At 39.7% G+C, this 19,839-nt stretch overlaps 1 long non-coding RNA gene across 1 annotated transcript in view; it reads left to right on the top strand.

Moving 5' to 3' along the window:
* LOC147579222 (uncharacterized) overlaps positions 1-19,514 on the top strand; it is a 31,914-nt gene extending 12,400 nt beyond the window's left edge. Inside the window, exons 2-6 of the long non-coding RNA XR_015253144.1 lie at positions 9,660-9,723; positions 12,013-12,256; positions 12,832-12,992; positions 14,304-14,390; positions 18,116-19,514. This is a non-coding gene — a long non-coding RNA (uncharacterized LOC147579222). The remainder of the gene's footprint in view (positions 1-9,659; positions 9,724-12,012; positions 12,257-12,831; positions 12,993-14,303; positions 14,391-18,115) is intronic.
* The last annotated feature ends 325 nt before the right edge of the window (positions 19,515-19,839 follow it).

A 19,839-nucleotide genomic window follows, 5' to 3' on the forward strand; every position in this document is an offset into this window, starting at 1 on the left:
CTCCCCACTGTATCCATCCTCTCTCTGCATGCAAAAGCAGCTCCTTGACCTCCATGGCTTCTCTCTCCCTCAGTTCACCTCTCCACACCACGTATCTGCTGAACTCTGTGATGCAGGTTGTGCAGATTGTTGTGTTAATCCTCAGATCAGTTTCCTAGGTGTGCAGGATGGTTTAGTGTTGGTCTGGCTATAGTTCATGGACATGAGACAAGAAAAAACTTCCATGCTGTTCTGCCATCTTGAAGGTTTTTTTTTTTATATTTTTTTAATGTTTATTTTTTTTTGACAGAGAGACAGAGAATGAACGGGGGGAGGAGCAGATAGAGAGGAAGACACAGAATCCAAAGCAGGTTCCAGGCTCTGAGCTGTCAGCACAGAGCCTGACGTGGGGCTCAAACTCACAGACCATGAGATCATGACCTGAGCCAAAGTCAGATGCTCAACTGACTGAGCCACCCAGCACCCCTAGAAGTTATTTTTTTTTTCAACGTTTATTTATTTTTTTGGGGACAGAGAGAGACAGAGCATGAACGGGGGAGGGGCAGAGAGAGAGGGAGACACAGAATCGGAAACAGGCTCCAGGCTCCGAGCCATCAACCCAGAGCCCGACGCAGGGCTCGAACCCACGAACCGCGAGATCGTGACCTGGCCGAAGTCGGATGCTTAACCGACTGCACCACCTAGGCGCCCCTAGAAGTTATTTTTAATGTTTATTTATTTTGAGAGACCGTGCACATGCACATGTGAGTGGGGAGGGGTAAAGAGAGAAAGAGAGAATCCCAAGCAGGCTCCACATTGTCAATGCAGACCTGACACAGGGCTCAATCTGATGAACCATGAGATGATGACCTGAACCAAAATCAAGAGCTGGATACTCAACCAACTGAGCCACCCAGGTGCCCCCTTTTAGAAGTATTAAAACCCACATAGGTAAGGCTGACCAAATATACCATGAAATAGACCAGCCTGTTATATTAGAGTTTTTAGCATAGAGATGCTACAGAAATAAGATAGAAACCAGCTTCAGTAAGTTATACATATTGAGTACTGGTACATATACAGGATCAGAACCTAATGGGAAATGAAGTACACCATGATCAAACTAGACAAGCATGCTTTAATCTCTCGAAATTTGGTGCTTCAAGTAAACTGTATTAGAGAATGCCATTCAGGTTTGAAGGTAAGGTAAAGTTTCCTATTCTCTTCCCTCCGAGTTGAAGGCAGCTGATTCTACAGGGTACACACTCAACCTGAATTGCTCACACAGGTGCAGGAAAAGTTGTAACTGAGTCAAAGAACAGTGATCCTCTATCACTGTGATAGGTAGGGCTCCCAGATATAAATACTGCTCAGCCAAATGCACAGAAGTCACTTACACCTGGATGAAGAACATAAATGAGCATGGTATATCTTCAAGTCTTAACGTTGAGACAAAAAGAATCTGCCCAATATTAAATGTGCACCAATGAAGCTCAAATTCTAAGTAATTGGAATCACCATCTCCTCATTGAGGGAGCGTCGTGGTTGAATTGTGTCTCCCCAAAAAGATACCTTCCAGTCCTAACCCTCCCCCACGCCGTTCCCTTGAATGTGATCTTATTTGGCAACAGTGTCTTTGCAGACATAATTAAATAAAGGTGAAGTCATGATGCATTAGGGTAGGCCCTAATCCAATGACTAGTATCGTTGTAAGAAGAGGGAAATTTTGTCCCAGAGACAAACACCAGAGGGAAGAACACCATGTAAAGATGGAGGCATAGAGGAGAGTTAGAGCAGCTGCAAACCAAGGTGTGCCAGCAGCCACCAGAAGCTAGGAAGAGGCAAGGAAGCATTCTTCCCTAGAGCTGTCAGAAGGGAGCATGGTCCTACCAATACCTGGATTCAGAATTCTGGTCTCCAGCACTGTGAGAGAAAAACCTCCTGTTGTTTTAAACCACTCAGTTGGTTACAGTAGCTCTAAAAAACCAAACAGGAAGGAATAAGAAATAAGTTGGAGAAAGTTTGGAAGTGTTTCTTCCCTTCCAACTATCCCTCAAATGGAAGAAAGAGGCTTTATCCCAATGGAATAAGAGAGGATAAATATTGGAAAGTGAGCACTTTTCTGTTTCCCTCCTGCATTTCTGCTTCTACTGTTTGATAAAAATCTACAAAAGCCTTTCTGCTGTGTTTCCCTTGGCCAGTGAACTGGAAAGTTCAGCAATGAGAGCTAGTGATCTCTGAAATTGGTAGGAATGAGATATTAATTATTTAACTCCACAGACATGGCATGCCCTAAGCCAAAAATTTATTTTCTTTACCATTTCATATTTCAAAATATGCTTAACCACTATTTTTAAAATACTCACCAGAGATTGGTAATAAACTAGAATAGTATCTATGGCTCCAATTTTGAAAATTAAACTCCTGCTCCCAATATTACTTCCTAATTGAAAATCTTACCTTATATCAATCTCCCCTTTATCACTGATGAAATTCAAGCTAAATTGAATTTTATGTTGACAAAAGCAAATCAGAAAATATTAGTGCGAGGAGTGTAGGAAGATGGCGGCGTAGGAAGACGCTGGGCTCACCGCGCGTCCTGCTGATCACTTAGATTCCACCTACACCTGCCTAAATAACCCTGAAAACCACCAGAGGATTAGCAGAACGGAGTCGCCGGAGCCAAGCGCAGACCAGAGGCCCACAGAAGAGGGTAGGAAGGGCGGCAAGGCGGTATGCGCTCCACGGACTGGCGGGAGGGAGCCGGGTCGGAGGGGTGGCTCGCAGGCCAAGCAGAGCCCCCGAGTCTGGCTTGCAAAAGCGGAGGGGCCTGACGGACTGTGTTCCCACAGCAAGCGCGACTTAGCGTCTGGGAGGTCATAAGTGAACAGCTCTGCTCAGAAAGCGGGAAGGCTGGAGGACAAAGGGAGGGAGAGCTGCTGAGCCCCCGGACGACAGAGCTCAGTTTGGTGGGGAACAAAGGCGATCGCCAGCGCCATCTCCCCCGCCCATCCCCCAGCCAAAATCCCAAAGAGAACCAGTTCCTGCCAGGGAACTTGCTCGCTCCTCGCAAACACCCAACTCTGTGCTTCTGCGGAGCCAAACTTCCGGCAGCGGATCTGACTCCCTCCTGCTGCCACAGGGCCCCTCCTGAAGTGGATCACCTAAGGAGAAGCGAACTAAGCCTGCCCCTCCTGCCCCCGTGCACCTTGCCTACCCACCCCAGCTAATACGCCAGATCCCCAGCATCACAAGCCTGGCGGTTTGCAAGTAACCCAGACAGGCCACGCCACCCCACAGTGAATCCCGCCCCTAGGAGAGGGGAAGAGAAGGCACACACCAGTCTGACTGTGGCCCCAGCGGTGGGCTGGGGGCAGATATGAGGTCGGACTGCGGCCCCGCCCACCAACTCCAGTTATACACCACAGCACAGGGGAAGTGCCCTGCAGGTCCTCACCACGCCAGGGACTATCCAAAATGACCAAGCGGAAGAATTCCCCTCAGAAGAATCTCCAGGAAATAACAACAGCTAATGAGCTGATCAAAAAGGATTTAAATAATATAACAGAAAGCGAATTTAGAATAATAGTCATAAAATTAATCGCTGGGCTTGAAAACAGTATAGAGGACAGCAGAGAATCTCTTGCTACAGAGATCAAGGGACTAAGGAACAGTCACGAGGGGCTGAAAAACGCTTTAAACGAAATGCAAAACAAAATGGAAACCACCACGGCTCGGATTGAAGAGGCAGAGGAGAGAATAGGTGAACTAGAAGATAAAGTTATGGAAAAAGAGGAAGCTGAGAAAAAGAGAGATAAAAAAATCCAGGAGTATGAGGGGAAAATTAGAGAACTAAGTGATACACTAAAAAGAAATAATATACGCATAATTGGTATCCCAGAGGAGGAAGAGAGAGGGAAAGGTGCTGAAGGGGTACTTGAAGAAATTATAGCTGAGAACTTCCCTGAACTGGGGAAGGAAAAAGGCATTGAAATTCAAGAGGCACAGAGAACTCCCTTCAGACATAACTTGAATCGATCTTCTGCACGACATATCATAGTGAAACTGGCAAAATACAAGGATAAAGAGAAAATTCTGAAAGCAGCAAGGGGTAAACGTGCCCTCACATATAAAGGGAGACCTATAAGACTCGTGACTGATCTCTCTTTTGAAACTTGGCAGGCCAGAAAGAATTGGCACGAGATTTTCAGTGTGCTAGACAGAAAAAATATGCAGCCAAGAATCCTTTATCCAGCAAGTCTGTCATTTAGAATAGAAGAAGAGATAAAGGTCTTCCCAAACAAACAAAAACTGAAGGAATTTGTCACCACTAAACCAGCCCTCCAAGAGATCCTAAGGGGGACCCTGTGAGACAAAGTACCAGAGACATCACTACAAGCATAAAACATACAGACATCACAATGACTCTAAACCCATATCTTTCTATAATAACACTGAATGTAAATGGATTAAATGCGCCAACCAAAAGACATAGGGTATCAGAATGGATAAAAAAACAAGACCCATCTATTTGCTGTCTACAAGAGACTCATTTTAGATCTGAGGACACCTTCAGATTGAGAGTGAGGGGATGGAGAACTATTTATCATGCTAGTGGAAGCCAAAAGAAAGCTGGAGTAGCCATACTTATATCAGACAAACTAGACTTTAAATTAAAGGCTGTAACAAGAGATGAAGAAGGACATTACATAATAGTGACAGGGTCTATCCATCAGGAAGAGCTAACAATTATAAATGTCTATGCGCCGAATACCGGAGCACCCAAATATATAAAACAATTACTCATAAACATAAGCAACCTTATTGATAAGAATGTGGTAATTGCAGGGGACTTTAACACCCCACTTACAGAAATGGATAGATCATCTAGACACACGGTCAATAAAGAAACAAGGGCCCTGAATGAGACATTGGATCAGATGGACTTGACAGATATATTTAGAACTCTGCATCCCAAAGCAACAGAATATACTTTCTTCTCGAGTGCACATGGAACATTCTCCAAGATAGATCATATACTGGGTCACAAAACAGCCCTTCATAAGTTTACAAGAATTGAAATTATACCATGCATATTTTCAGACCACAATGCTATGAAGCTTGAAATCAACCACAGAAAAAAGTCTGGAAAACCTCCAAAAGCATGGAGGTAAAGAACACCCTACTAAAGAATGAGTGGGTCAACCAGGCAATTAGAGAAGAAATTAAAAAATATATGGAAACAAACCAAAATGAAAATACAACAATCCAAACGCTTTGGGACGCAGCGAAGGCAGTCCTGAGAGGAAAATACATTGCAATCCAGGCCTATCTCAAGAAACAAGAAAAATCCCAAATACAAAATCTAACAGCACACCTAAAGGAAATAGAAGCAGAACAGCAAAGGCAGCCTAAACCCAGGAGAAGAAGAGAAATAATAAAGATCAGAGCAGAAATAAACAATATAGAATCTAAAAAAAACTGTAGAGCAGATCAACGAAACCAAGAGTTGGTTTTTTGAAAAAATAAACAAACTTGACAAACCTCTAGCCAGGCTTCTCAAAAAGAAAAGGGAGATGACCCAAATAGATAAAATCATAAATGAAAATGGAATTATTACAACCAATCCCTCAGAGATACAAACAATTATCAGGAAATACTATGAAAAATTATATGCCAACAAATTGGACAACCTGGAAGAAATGGACAAATTCCTGAACACCCACACTCTTCCAAAACTCAATCAGGAGGAAATAGAAAGCTTGAACAGACCCATCACCAGCGAAGAAATTGAATCGGTTATCAAAAATCTCCCAACAAATAAGAGTCCAGGACCAGATGGCTTCCCAGGGGAGTTCTACCAGACGTTTAAAGCAGAGATAATACTTATCCTTCTCAAGCTATTCCAAGAAATAGAAAGGGAAGGAAAACTTCGAGACTCATTCTATGAAGCCAGTATTACTTTGATTCCTAAACCAGACAGAGACCCAGTAAAAAAAGAGAACTACAGGCCAATATCCCTGATGAATATGGATGCAAAAATTCTCAATAAGATACTAGCAAATCGAATTCAACGGCATATAAAAAGAATTATTCATCATGATCAAGTGGGATTCATTCCTGGGATGCAGGGCTGGTTCAACATTCGCAAATCAATCAACATGATACATCACATTAACAAAAAAAAAGAGAAGAACCATATGATCCTGTCAATTGATGCAGAAAAGGCCTTTGACAAAATCCAGCACCCTTTCTTAATAAAAACGCTTGAGAAAGTCGGGATAGAAGGAACATACTTAAAGATCATCAAAGCCATTTATGAAAAGCCCACAGCTAACATCATCCTCAACGGGGAAAAACTGAGAGCTTTTTCCCTGAGATCAGGAACACGACAGGGATGCCCGCTCTCACCGCTGTTGTTTAACATAGTGCTGGAAGTTCTAGCATCAGCAATCAGACAACAAAAGGAAATCAAAGACATCAAAATTGGCAAAGATGAAGTCAATCTTTCGCTTTTTGCAGATGACATGATATTATACATGGAAAATCCTATAGACTCCACCAAAAGTCTGCTAGAACTGATACATGAATTCAGCAAAGTTGCAGGATACAAAATCAATGTACAGAAATCAGTTGCATTCTTATACACTAACAATGAAGCAACAGAAAGGCAAATAAAGAAACTGATCCCATTCACAATTGCACCAAGAAGTATAAAATACCTAGGAATAAATCTAACCAAAGTTGTAAAGGATCTGTATGCTGAAAACTATAGAAAGCTTATGAAGGTAATTGAAGAAGATTTAAAGAAATGGAAAGACATTCCCTGCTCATGGATTGGAAGAATAAATATTGTCAAAATGTCAATACTACCCAAAGCTATCTACACATTCAATGCAATCCCAATCAAAATTGCACCAGCATTCTTTCGAAGCTAGAACAAGCAATCCTAAAATTCATATGGAACCACTAAAGGCCCCGAATAGCCAAAGTAATTTTGAAGAAGAAGACCAAAGCAGGAGGCATCACAATCCCAGACTTTAGCCTCTACTACAAAGCTGTCATCATCATGACAGCATGGTATTGGCACAAAAACAGACACATAGACCAACGGAATAGAATAGAAACCCCAGAACTAGACCCACAAACGTATGGCCAACTCATCTTTGACAAAGCAGGAAAGAACATCCAATGGAAAAAAGACAGTCTCTTTATTTATTTTTTTTTTTATTTTTATTTTTTTATATTTTTTTTTCAACGTTTATTTATTTTTGGGACAGAGAGAGACAGAGCATGAACGGGGGAGGGGCAGAGAGAGAGGGACACACAGAATCGGAAACAGGCTCCAGGCTCTGAGCCACCAGCCCAGAGCCCGACGCGGGGCTCGAACTCCCGGACCGCGAGATCGTGACCTGCCTGAAGTCGGACGCTTAACCGACTGCGCCACCCAGGCGCCCCGACAGTCTCTTTAACAAATGGTGCTGGGAGAACTGGACAGCAAGATGCAGAAGGTTGAAACTAGACCACTTTCTCACACCATTCACAAAAATAAACTCAAAATGGATAAAGGACCTGAATGTGAGACAGGAAACCATCAAAACCTTAGAGGAGAAAGCAGGAAAAGACCTCTCTGACCTCAGCCTTAGCAATCTCTTCCTCGACACATCCCCAAAGGCAAGGGAATTAAAAGCAAAAGTGAATTACTGGGACCTTATGAAGATAAAAAGCTTCTGCACAGCAAAGGAAACAACCAACAAAACTAAAAGGCAACCAACGGAATGGGAAAAGATATTTGCAAATGACATATCGGACAAAGGGCTAGTATCCAAAATCTATAAAGAGCTCACCAAACTCCACACCCGAAAAACAAATAACCCAGTGAAGAAATGGGCAGAAAACATGAATAGACACTTCTCTTAAAGAAGACATCCAGATGGCCAACAGGCACATGAAAAGATGTTCAGCGTCGCTCCTCATCAGGGAAATACAAATCAAAACCACACTCAGGTATCACCTCACACCAGTCAGAGTGGCCAAAATGAACAAATCAGGAGACTGTAGATGCTAGAGAGGGTGTGGAGAAACGGGAACCCTCTTGCACTGTTGGTGGGAATGCAAATTGGTGCAGCCGCTCTGGAAAGCAGTGTGGAGGTTCCTCAGAAAATTAAAAATAGACCTACCCTATGACCCAGCAATAGCACTGCTAGGAATTTATCCAAGGGATACAGGAGTACTGATGCATAGGGGCACTTGTACCCCAATATTCATAGCAGCATTCTCAACAATAGCCAAATTATGGAGAGAGCCTAAATGTCCATCAACAGATGAATGGATAAAGAAATTGTGGTTTAGATACACAATGGAATACTACGTGGCAATGAGAAAAAATGAAATATGGCCTTTCGTAGCAACGTGGATGGAACTGGAGAGTGTGATGCTAAGTGAAATAAGCCATACAGAGAAAGACAGATACCATATGGTTTCACTCTTATGTGGATCCTGAGAAACTTAACAGGAACCCATCGGGGAGGGGAAGGAAAAAAAAAAAAAAGAGGTTAAGTGGGAGAGAGCCAAAGCATAAGAGACTGTTAAAAACTGAGAACAAACTGAGGGTTGATGGGGGGTGGGAGGGAGGGGAGGGTGAGTGATGGGTATTGAGGAGGGCACCTTTTGGGATGAGCACTGGGTGTTGTATGGAAACCAATTTGACAATAAATTTCATATATTAAAAAAAAAAAAAAAGAAAGTATTAGTGCCAAAATATAAAATTAAAATATCAGTCTTTTCACTCATTAAAGAATACAAAATTGTCTCTTAAAAATAAATATGCATTACCAGTAAAATAAATTTACTCTAGGACAAATCATAAACAATTTATATATTAATTTTCTTTTTTAATACAGCTTATATACAAATTAGCTTCTGATGAAGTGACTACAAGGCCATATTCTTAGCTAGTTTCTCCTTGTGGTGTTGGGAGTTTTCACATAGAGACAAAAATTGGGGAGAAGTTAATCATTTTTTCTAGGTTGTAATGTACTTATGAATAAATAAGTAAACTTTGGGAAAAAATGGCCAGAATGTTAAGATCTAAGATGTCTTTAAGAAACAAATATGTTTACTCTAAAAATAGAAAGGAAAAGGCCAGATTTGTAATACAAGACAATTTAGGCAAATGCTTCAATGTACTTATAAAATCATGCTTTTAAAAAAGAATCATCTCATTTTATTGAGGAAGGAAGTTATCTAAAAAAAATCTGTCACATATTGAAGGAGCATGGGTATAAACAAAGAAATAAAGGAAAAGGATTTCTATTTATTTCAATTATTTTATAGCTCTTACATGTTGATTATTTTACTTGAATGAATCCCTGGACTTGAGCTGATTTTTTAAAAAGTAACAAAAAAGAAGGAAAGAGAGGTGATGGGGATAGACTTTTAAGATTGAAGGGAAGGGACTCCTGAGTGGCTCAGTCAGTTATCGATGTGAAATATCATATTGATAGCAAAACCATTTTAAATATAAGCTTTGTTTTTAATAGCAACACATGCTGTTTATGGCTTATCTTGTCTCTATTCTACATGACTAACTTTCACATCTGCTTCTTTCAAACTTCTATTTGACCTTTGGTCTTCTTTTTCTCTCTCCCTTCTCCTTCCCTCCCCCTTTCTTTTTTTAGAAAAAGGATGCTGTAACATGCTGATAATAGTGATGAAAAGTAGAAGAAAAAGTGAGATTAGTTGGTAAGTTTTTAAGTCAAAGGGGGTGAAATTTATTCGTTATTGTCTCTGTAGCATAAAATAATTTAAATTCTTACAAATTTAAGCAAGTTTACAATTAACTATATCCTAAAATTACACACAAAAAGGTAGATTTGAAGTTATTTGTGAATGACTTCTTTCATACTCCACACCTTCCCCTACTCTCCAGATTCCTTTAAAGCTAATTTTTTTAAAATACAGAAATAATGTCTTTTCAAAGTTATTTTTTTTAAGTCAAAGATTCAAAAGGTAGAAAACGAAGATCAGTCTTGTACAGGCTTAGTTCATTTCACAAAGGCAACCACTCTCAACAGTTTTGTTTTGCTCTTCTTGTGGGTATGGTCATCATTTACCTCAATTCCTTAACTTCCATACAGTTTTTATAAATGATTAACCTACTGGGTGTCTGGGTGGCTTAGTTGGTTAAGCGTCTGAATCTTGGTTTCAGCCCAGGTCATGATCTCATGGTTTGTGGGTTTGAGCCCCACATCAGGCTGTGTGCTGACCGTGTGGAGCCTGCTTAGGATTCTCTCTCTGCCCTTCTCTCTCTGCCCCTTCCCTGCTTATGCTCTAAATAAATAAATAAATAAATAAATAAATTTTTAAAAAGTAAAATAAACAATTAACCTACTACTTTCATTATGTTTCCATTTACATGTTAATTTTCCTAATTTTGTTACTCCTGATTATGCCCTTTCCTGTCTGTTGAAAGAATTCCCTTTAACATACCTTGTAAGGATGGTTTAGTGATAATGAATTTCTTTAACTTTTGTTTGTCTGAGAAACTTAATTGCAGGGTTTTTTGTTTTTCTTTTACCACTTTGAAAATATCATCGCCACTCCCTTCTGGCCTGCAAAGTTTCTGCTGATGGCTTTCTGAGGTTTCCGTTGTAGGTAACTATCTTCTTTTCTTTTGCTGCTTTAAAATTTTGTCTTTGTTACTACTTTTTGCTATTTTAATGATTATGTGTCTTGGTGTGGTACCCCTTGGGTTGACTGTATTGGGGTTGCTGTATATATCTGTATCTGGATTTCTGTTTCCTTTCTCAGATTTGGGACACTTTCAGCTATTATTTCATCAAGTTTTTCTGCCCCTTCTCTCTTTCTTCTCCTTCTGGGGTACCTATCATGTGAATGTTATTACACTTGATAGTATTTACTGAGTACCCTTAAACTATTCCCAAGGCTCATTATTCTGTGTTCTTTTTGCCATTCATCTTGGTTGCTTTGTATTACTCTGTGTTCCAGTTGTTGATTTGTTTTTCTGTCTCCTCTAATCTGCTATTGATTCACTTGACTATGCTTTTACTTTCAGGTATTGAGTACTTCATCTCTCATTTATTCCTTTTTATATTTGTTTGTTGAAGTTCTCACTAAGTGAAGGATCTCACAAGTCCCATGAATGACTTTATGATGATTACTTTGGATTCTCTCTCAGGCATATTGCTCATCTCCATTTCACTTAGATCTTTTGCTATGGTTTTTCCTGCTCCTTCATTTGGGACATATTCCTCTGTCTCCTTACTTTATGTAAATCTCTGTGTCTGTTTTTATGCATTAGGAAAGTCAGTTACATCTCCTAATCTTGAAAGTAGTGGACTTATGAAGAGGGTCTTGTAGTGCCCTGTAGTGCAATGTCACCTGTTCCCAGAAACTGTCACTTCAGGGGTGTCTCTTATGTGTTGTGCTCTCCCTACTCTTGTGGTTGTGCCACATTTCCCTTCAGTCCAGTCATCTGCAATGGTTCCCCCTTGCTTGTTGTGGCCAGGTTTCAGTCCCTGTGCTGTTAAAAGGCCAGTTTGGGCTGTCCTGGGCTTGAGTTGGGTTAGACCAGATTTTTGCCTGAACTGTGGCAGCTCCAAACTGCAGGCAACTCTCCCTGTATTGTCACCTGAGAGGCTTTTTTAAGTGGTCAGGGCCTGTAGCCCAACAAGATGTCTGTCCCCAGTTCATCTGTTTGGGTTGCAGTGACCCTGAACTATGGGAATCCCTCTTTGTCCTGCCCCTTGTAATATTTTTGTTGGTAGGTGAAGTCAGCAGTGAGATCAGATGTCTGCCCCATCTCCCTGCCCAACTTCTAGGACTGCAATGGGACTTGTCTGTGTGGCTATCTTCCCTTGTCCTGAAGAGTATCTTTGGAGTGGTGCTGACCACTGTTGGGTCTGCTTTGAATGCCAAGTTGGGCAGGTTGAATGGGGCTATCTGCTGGGAAACAGGGGGTTGGGGGCAGGATACATAGTGTTAGCAAAGTATGCACTTGTCTGCTTACAGGATGAAACCTGGAGCCACATTGGAGGGACTTCTACTAGTGAAGCAAATTGGGCAGCGCAATCCACAGGAGAACACAAGAGTGGACATACAGTGTTAGCAAGCTAGATTGCAAGTATTCTTACTGGTTCCTGTAGGTGTTCTAATATCCAGGCTAGGAAGTGTGGGAGAGAAATGGTACCCACCAGCTCTTTTGTTCTTGGAGAAATCTCCTAAGGATCTCTGCCCCTCCAGCATACATTAAGAGGTTAGTAAATAAATACCCTTCTTGTGTACCCCAAGCACTTTCAAAATGCTGTTTCTATGCTCTAACTCATCAGGGCTGTTTGTTGTGCTGTCTTTTTTTTTTTTTTTTAAGTTTATTTAATTATGTTGAGAGACAGAGAGAGTGAGTAGGGGAGGGGCAGAGAGAGAAAGAGAGAGAGAATCCCAAGCAGGCTCCATGCTGTCAGTGCAGAGCCTGATGCAGGACTTGAAATCATGAACTGTGAGATCATGACTTGAGCCAAAACCAAGTCAGATGCTTAAATGACTGAGCCACCCAGGCATCCCTGTTGTCCAGTCTTTTTAAGGGCAGAGACTGTTTCCTATTGCCCTCCAGCTCTCCCAAAGCTGAGCTTATTGATGTTTAAACTTTCTTGTGGTAAGCCCTACTAATTGCAAAAACTTGCAAAGTTAAGTCCCTCTGGTTTTCAAAACCAAAAGATATGGGGACTTATCTTCCCATTGCAGGTCCCCTGTGTCTGGGTGCCTGGTGTGGAGTCTGTTCCTCTCTCTTCCGCATACTTATGGCATCCCTCCCTTTTGTGGTTGGTCTCACAGGTTAGTTTGATTGTTGACTACATCTCTGCCCTTCCGTCCATTTTCGATGTGGCCTCTTCTCTACGATGAACTGTGAAGAGTCTGTTCTGCCAAGACTCCACATGATTTTCTGGGTTAGTTACACTGATGTGGGTGTTATCTACCTGTGTTCATGGTCCAAGGTGAGCTTAGGTTCTTCCTATTCTGCCATCTTCTCTGGAAGTTGGCTTTCTCATGAAGATCTTGATCTCTTTGTCTCTCAGGACCAACATTTTTCATTTTTGTTAAGAAAGCCCTGACCTTTCCCTGGATGAAACACAAAGTAAAGTAAAAGCACTGGAATGACTGGTTAGAAATATAAATTAATTAATAACTCGAAAGGAGCCTGATTCCATTTCCCTTAAATCTCCAATGACAACACAGAAAAGCAGATGAAAATCACAATATTACAATCTAATCATGTGGACCACCACATGCTGGAATTGTGGAGCAAAATCTGCCAATGGTAAATCTAGTACCAAAGGATTCGTAGAAAATGATTCAAGTTTTGCCTCATAGATAGGCTTTATTTTATTTAATAATAAGAGAGACAGAGAGTGGGAATTAAAAAAAAAAAAAAAACAGAATCTAGAAAGTGCTTAACATCTGCCCCTCAGTGTGTAAGATCAGAAGCCAAACTCTATTTCATACTGCTGCTCTGTGACACCACAGAGAAGAGTCAACCCCATCTCCTTCCCTGTTTGTTTCCAATATGTACCCTAAAGCAGAATCTCCCAGCAGGTAGGGGGGACTTGTAGTAGCTCCTTGATTTAAAGACATAGTTGGGGGGGTGGGTAGGGGGAAATTATGGTATAAAAATTCTTCAAACACCCCATTAATGAAAAGTATCAACTAAACGGTGAGTTTAGGTTTGAAAACTGCCTCAGAAACCAATAGAAATATTTATTGAAAGCCAGCAAGAAACTGGAAATTAATATCTAAGTATATCCATCTGCATTTCAGCTAAAGATTTGGAAAGTTTACCAAGAGTGGGACCTTAACCATTTATTCTCTGGTCTTTTGACAAACACTGACTTAGGACTGAATCTCTTTCTGTAGGAATTAGCAAAACACACACAGAAAATACAGGACCTCTGGGAGAAAAGGGAATGAATTTTGCTGTAGAAGAAAGAGTGATAAGGAAATCCTGTGATTTCAACAACATGGATAAACCTTGAGGGTATTATGTTACGAGAAATAAGTCAGACAAAGAAAGACAAATGCCATATGCTCTCACTTGTTTGTAGAATCTAAAACAAAAACAAAAACAAAAACCCACTCTCATAGATACAGAGAACAGACTGGTGGTTACGAGAGGCAGAAGTGAGGGGTGGAGGAAATGGGTGAAGTTGGTCAAAAGATACAACTTTCCAGTTATAAAATAAATAAGTTGTGGATATGTAATATACAGCATGGTGACTATAATTAACAATACTATATGTTGTATTTGAAAGTTGTTAAGAGACATCTTAAAGTCCTTATCTAAAGAAAAACAAATTTCTACATCTGGATGGTGATGACTGTTAACTAGACATACTGTGGTGAGTATTTTGCAATACATATCTAATCATTACATAATACATATCTAATCTAATATATAATTATCTTGTACACCTAAAACATAATGTTATATGCCAATTATATGTCAATAAAAAATGAATGTGTGACAACTAAAATGTTTAGAGAAAAAATTCTAAAAATATAAGATTCTAGAGAATATTTCAATAAGCTGGTATTATCAACAAAGGACTCATGGCTTCTATGAAAAGAGAATCAGAGAAAAATAATAGAGAAACCAAAAAGCAACGCTATGAGATGAAAAAGTAATAGAAAGAGAAGAAAGGGAAGGATGAACACATTAAGATGGAAAGGAAAAATGCCGAATCATGGAATGAATGTAACCTCCCCAAAATCATATGTTGGAGTCAAAAATCCAGTGTGGCTCTTTTGGAGATAGGGCCTCTAAGAAAGTAATTAATATTAACTGAGGTCATAAGCATGGGGCTCTAATCCAATAGAATTAATGTCCTTCTAAGAAGAAACATCGAAGAACTAGCTCCCACTCTGTGTACAGAAGAAAGGCCATGTGAGGACAGTGAGAAGACTACCAGACAAAAGAGAGAGAACTCACCAGAAACCGACCATGCTGGGTCCTTGACCTTGGACTTCTAGCCTCTAGAACTGTGAGACAACAAATTTCTGTTGTTTAAGCCACCAGTCTGTGGCATTTTAACTATGGAAGCTTGAGCAGACTAACATGCTGAGATTAGAATGTATCTATTTAGAAGGAAGCCCAAAATACAATAACTAAATTAAAACCTGCACTAAAGGTTGGAAACAGCAGGATGTATACTGAAGAAAATGTAATCAGTGTAGCGTGTGTTTCTCACATTTCAGTGTACATGGGGGGTCACCTGAGGTTCTGATCAAGTGGGTCTGGGATCTGAGATTGTACACCTCCAACAAGCTACACCACAGCTGGTCTGAACACACTGGTCTACACCACAGTGGCTGTTGACAAGTTCAGAAGGTTCTAGACATGACTGAGGAAACATATCGATGTTCATGTGTCTAAAAGAAAGATCAGTACAAATGCAACAACAGAATAATTAAAAGTACAATAGAAAGAAGTGTTGCTGAGGTCCAGAGGGAACTGAGAGTTCAGAGAAAGGCACTACCATTTTATGTGCAAAATTCAGTGAAACGTTTTGGTACCTCTTCCCCAAACTGAAGAAAAACAAAACAGAACAAAACAAAACCAAAAAAAAAAAAAAAAAAATACAACTAACATAACCAAAGGGGTAAAAAAGGAAGATGAGACAGATTTATATTTATCATAAATTCATTTGTAATAGAGGAAAATGCAAACAATCTCAATGTCCAATAATAAACTGTTTTAAAATGGTGGTATGCTCATAGAGCAGAAACTATGCGACAGGTAAAGTTACATAGCAGAAATATAACCAATAATATTAAAAATGTTGACAATATGTTGTAAAGTGGAAAAGGAAAGTTGCAAAACAGCATATAATTCTGCTCCTATAAAATATGTGAATATATTCATTGAAAAAACTGTAAGGATAAAGGCCTGCTTCCTAATATGTGATTGCAGGTAACATTTATATCCTTTCTTGCTGGTATTGTCTAAATTCTCTATAGTGATGATAAAATAGGTCTAGAAAAAAATGTCTAGAAAATATAAATCATTGAGGCACCTGGGTGGCTCAGTGGGTTAAGCGTCCAACTCTTGGTTTTGGCTCAGGTCATGATCTCACAGTTCGTGAGTTGGAGCTTCACATCGGGCTCTGAGCTGACAGCATGGATCCTCTTGCCTGAGATTCTCTTTCTCTCTCTCTCTCTCTCTCTCTCTGCCTCTCCTCTGCTTTCACTGTCTCTCAAAATAAATAACCTTAAAACATTTTTTTAAAAAGAAAATATAAATCACTACTGATGTTATCACTGGGCACTTTATGTCCAATATCTTATTTCATATTTAACTACAAAGATCTAAATGGTTTTAGAAGGTAAATAGACATTGATTGTATTCAAGGAACATTAATTACTACTTATCTTCGGGAAAATTTTCAAGGCAACCAAGGACAGCATTGCTGTAACTTGACTTCTCTTGTTTGAGAAAATAATTTTCTTGTCCCATTTCTGATTTTCTATCTTAACAAAATTTCAAACATTCAAAAGAGAATAAATAAATGATATTGGAGATGGTTTTATGTTTTCTTAAAATTATTTTTCAAATCAAAATTCACTTCTGTAAAACTAAGAATAGATAGGATTCTCAATTCTACTATAAATGTCATGACAATTATATCTACTGAGCAACAGATTTTTAAAGTAAAAATGAGGGAAAATGGGTGCTAGAGCAGATGTATTTTTATGCCCAAGTGATGATAGAACCTGTGGGTTTTTTTTAGTTAGAAGGAAAAAAAAAAACGTACTATTTTGGAAATAGATTTTTTTTTTACTGTTTTTCCCTAAATGTACTTTGGTTTTACTTTCTATGGGCACTTCCTAAATCTAACTGCATATTCTGAATCAAAAGTTACAGAGATTTTCCCACATATATCCAATCTGCAAGTTCAACATGATTGCCTATCAAGCACAATGTAGTGGGGAAAACATTAGATTTGAACCACAAGTTGTGTGCTCATATCCCAGATATACTCCCAATTATAAATCTTGAGCGAATTACTGGAAATTTCTTAAGTCTCCATTTTCTCACACAATGAGATTAGTACCATCTACCTTACAAAATTGCTGGGGAGGGGCACCTGGCTAGTTCAGTAGGTTAAGAGTCTGACTTGATTTCAGCTCACAGCTCGTGAGTTCCAGCTCTATGCGGGGCTCTGAGCTGACAGCGTGGGGCCTACTTAGGATTATCTCTCCCCCCCTTTGCCCCTCCCCTGAAATTTCTCTCTCTCTCTGTCAAGAATAAATAAATAGGGGTGCCTGGGTGGCTCAGTCGGTTAAGCGTCCGACTTCAGCTCAGGTCATGATCTCGCAGTCCGTGAGTTCGAGCCCCGCGTCGGGCTCTGTGCTGACCGCTCAGAGCCTGGAGCCTCTTTCAGATTCTGTGTCTCCCTCTCTTTCTGCCCCTCCCCTGTTCATGCTCTGTCTCTCTCCGTCTCAAAAATAAGTAAACGTTAAAAAAAATTTTTTTTAAAGAATAAATAAATAAACCTAAAAAAAAAGATTAAACTTGACAAAGCTTATTAAATAAGCATAAAGCATACTATACCTTTGTTTCCTTTTTATTTTTTTCCATCTTCCCTGAAATTTGGTTAAAGCAAATCTTGTTTCAAAGACCCAACATGTGTGTCTCTCTTCCTTGAAGCTAAGGCCATTTCTGGTAAGAGTATGCCCATCGAACTGTGTAATATAAGACGCATATTCTTGTTTTCAGTGGAGACCTTTGTAATTTGTGTCATTTCGCTCTTACGCAAATATTCTCCAACTGTAGATCTCAGACTGTGGCTCTGTCACATGGCATATATCTTCCATGCGCTCGCTGTGTGAGCCCACTTTATCATCCCTGTCATATCCCTACTATGGTAAGGACCTACATAATTAGAAAGTGGTTGCACAGTAACCACATTATCAAGCATCTCATTCCACTTCTGTCTTCTATCTCCAGACAACTAGTGGAGCATTTTTGGTTAATAGTCTTTAACCAGAAAGAGAGAAAGTAAAATTCCAGGTTGCTGATTCAGTTTTTTTTTAAGTTATTTCCCTCTATTTTTATATTCACCAGGCTTGTGTGTGAAACAAGAACTGAAGTGCTCACAGATGAGGCAGCGATTAGCATCCAAACCTACCCCATGCCAAGCAAGAGCTGTTGTTGCTGCGATCCAAAGTTATCTAGGTGATCACTGACAAATAGCTTCCCCCAGAACATGAGAAATCTCCAGCCACCTGCTCTTTCTTGGCTGGTGGAGTGAAACAGATTTCCTGGTCTACTGGCTCTGCTAAACTGTGAGTTCCAGGTGAGCCAAAGCCACTCTTCCAGCCATTGAAAGAAAAAAATGACCTCAGTCAGCAGGAGGACTCTCTCCTGCCAGAAGAAAGGAAAAGAGACTTGAGAAATCATTTAACCCAAGACCCTCATTGTACAGATCAGAATTCAGGTCAAGTGCTTCGCCTAAGTCATAAAGCAGTTATTTCATTGCAAAAACCTCTCTGGTTAAATTAAAGATACTCCCAGGGGGGCATCATGATGTATGTAATGAGCAGAGTACTGGTATTGATTGAGACTCTCTTGGCTTGTATTTTAATTCTTCAATTATATATAAGCTACCAAGGTAACCTTTAGCAACTTCAGTTTCCTTGATGCTATCTTACAGGGTCATTTTGAAGAGTACGTGTGACAATTCACATAATAGTCATGTAATTGCAACATGTAATTGTTATGTAATTGTACATAAATTAAGTACATGCTAGCAATTATTATTATTATTCAGTGGCCCAGGAAATGTAAACCTATCAGCTATCTACTGATATCTTCAAAAGAAGAGGACATCCTACAAGGAACTGTGAAGTCAAATCAATTTCCAAAATTTAAAGCTAAAGTTAAATAGTTGGTCTAGATCACCAACTATTCAGTCTTTTAAAAATTCTCTCTTCCTTATCTTTGGAATGACTATCCAAAGATTTCAGCAAAAGCAACTGGCCCAGAAATGTAACCACATATAATATAGAGCTTAAAAAATAAAGGTTTTTATTTCCATCTAAAACTCTTATTTGAGCCTTTAAACCAGATTCTAGCTCTTTTATAGAAGAGGGAAAAAACAAACAAACATTTACAAAGTATGAGGAACTCTGCCTAATTTGAGCCTTGAGCCATGGTTTAAACATTCTTTTCAAGAAAAGCCTCCATGATTAATTATCACTAATTATATTTTTTTTCTCTAGGAGATCAACAATGAACTAGATAACATTTGGGAGAGTTTATTTTTGGTTAGCCTATTAATCTTAGCCAGAATAATCAGGGGTTGGGAATATGAAAAGATTTCAGGAACTATTTCATCAGAGATCAGGATTTTCAAAAAGGAACAAGGCAGGGTTTTCCCCCTCCCCCAAAATAACAAACAAACAAACAAACAACAAACAAAACAAACAAAAGACACAGGGGTGAGGTGAGGGTACTTATAGAGGTTACTCCTTTAAGTAGATTCTTTAAAACAAATCATTTTGAGTATTACTCTTAGGCCTGGCCATGCCTATTCCTTCTTTAACTTCAAAAATCAGTAAATATGAGCATACAGTTTCAAGAAATCACAAGCTGTCATTTAGCTTACCTCCCTGGTACCAGGTATGTTTTCTCAAATGATTTCCTAGTGTCCTTTTACTACATACATAAAAACAGAAGCCATTGGAAGTGGCTTATTGTCTTGCAACTATGGAAGTTCCCCCAGGGAAAATCTGAAACAAGCCCCATACACAGGGGAGAAAGGGACCGAAGAAAGAGGCAGGCAACTC

Source organism: Puma concolor, chromosome B4, assembly GCF_028749965.1.
Source record: "Puma concolor isolate L17-30 chromosome B4, mPumCon1.1.hap2, whole genome shotgun sequence".
Lineage (NCBI taxonomy): Eukaryota > Metazoa > Chordata > Mammalia > Carnivora > Felidae > Puma > Puma concolor.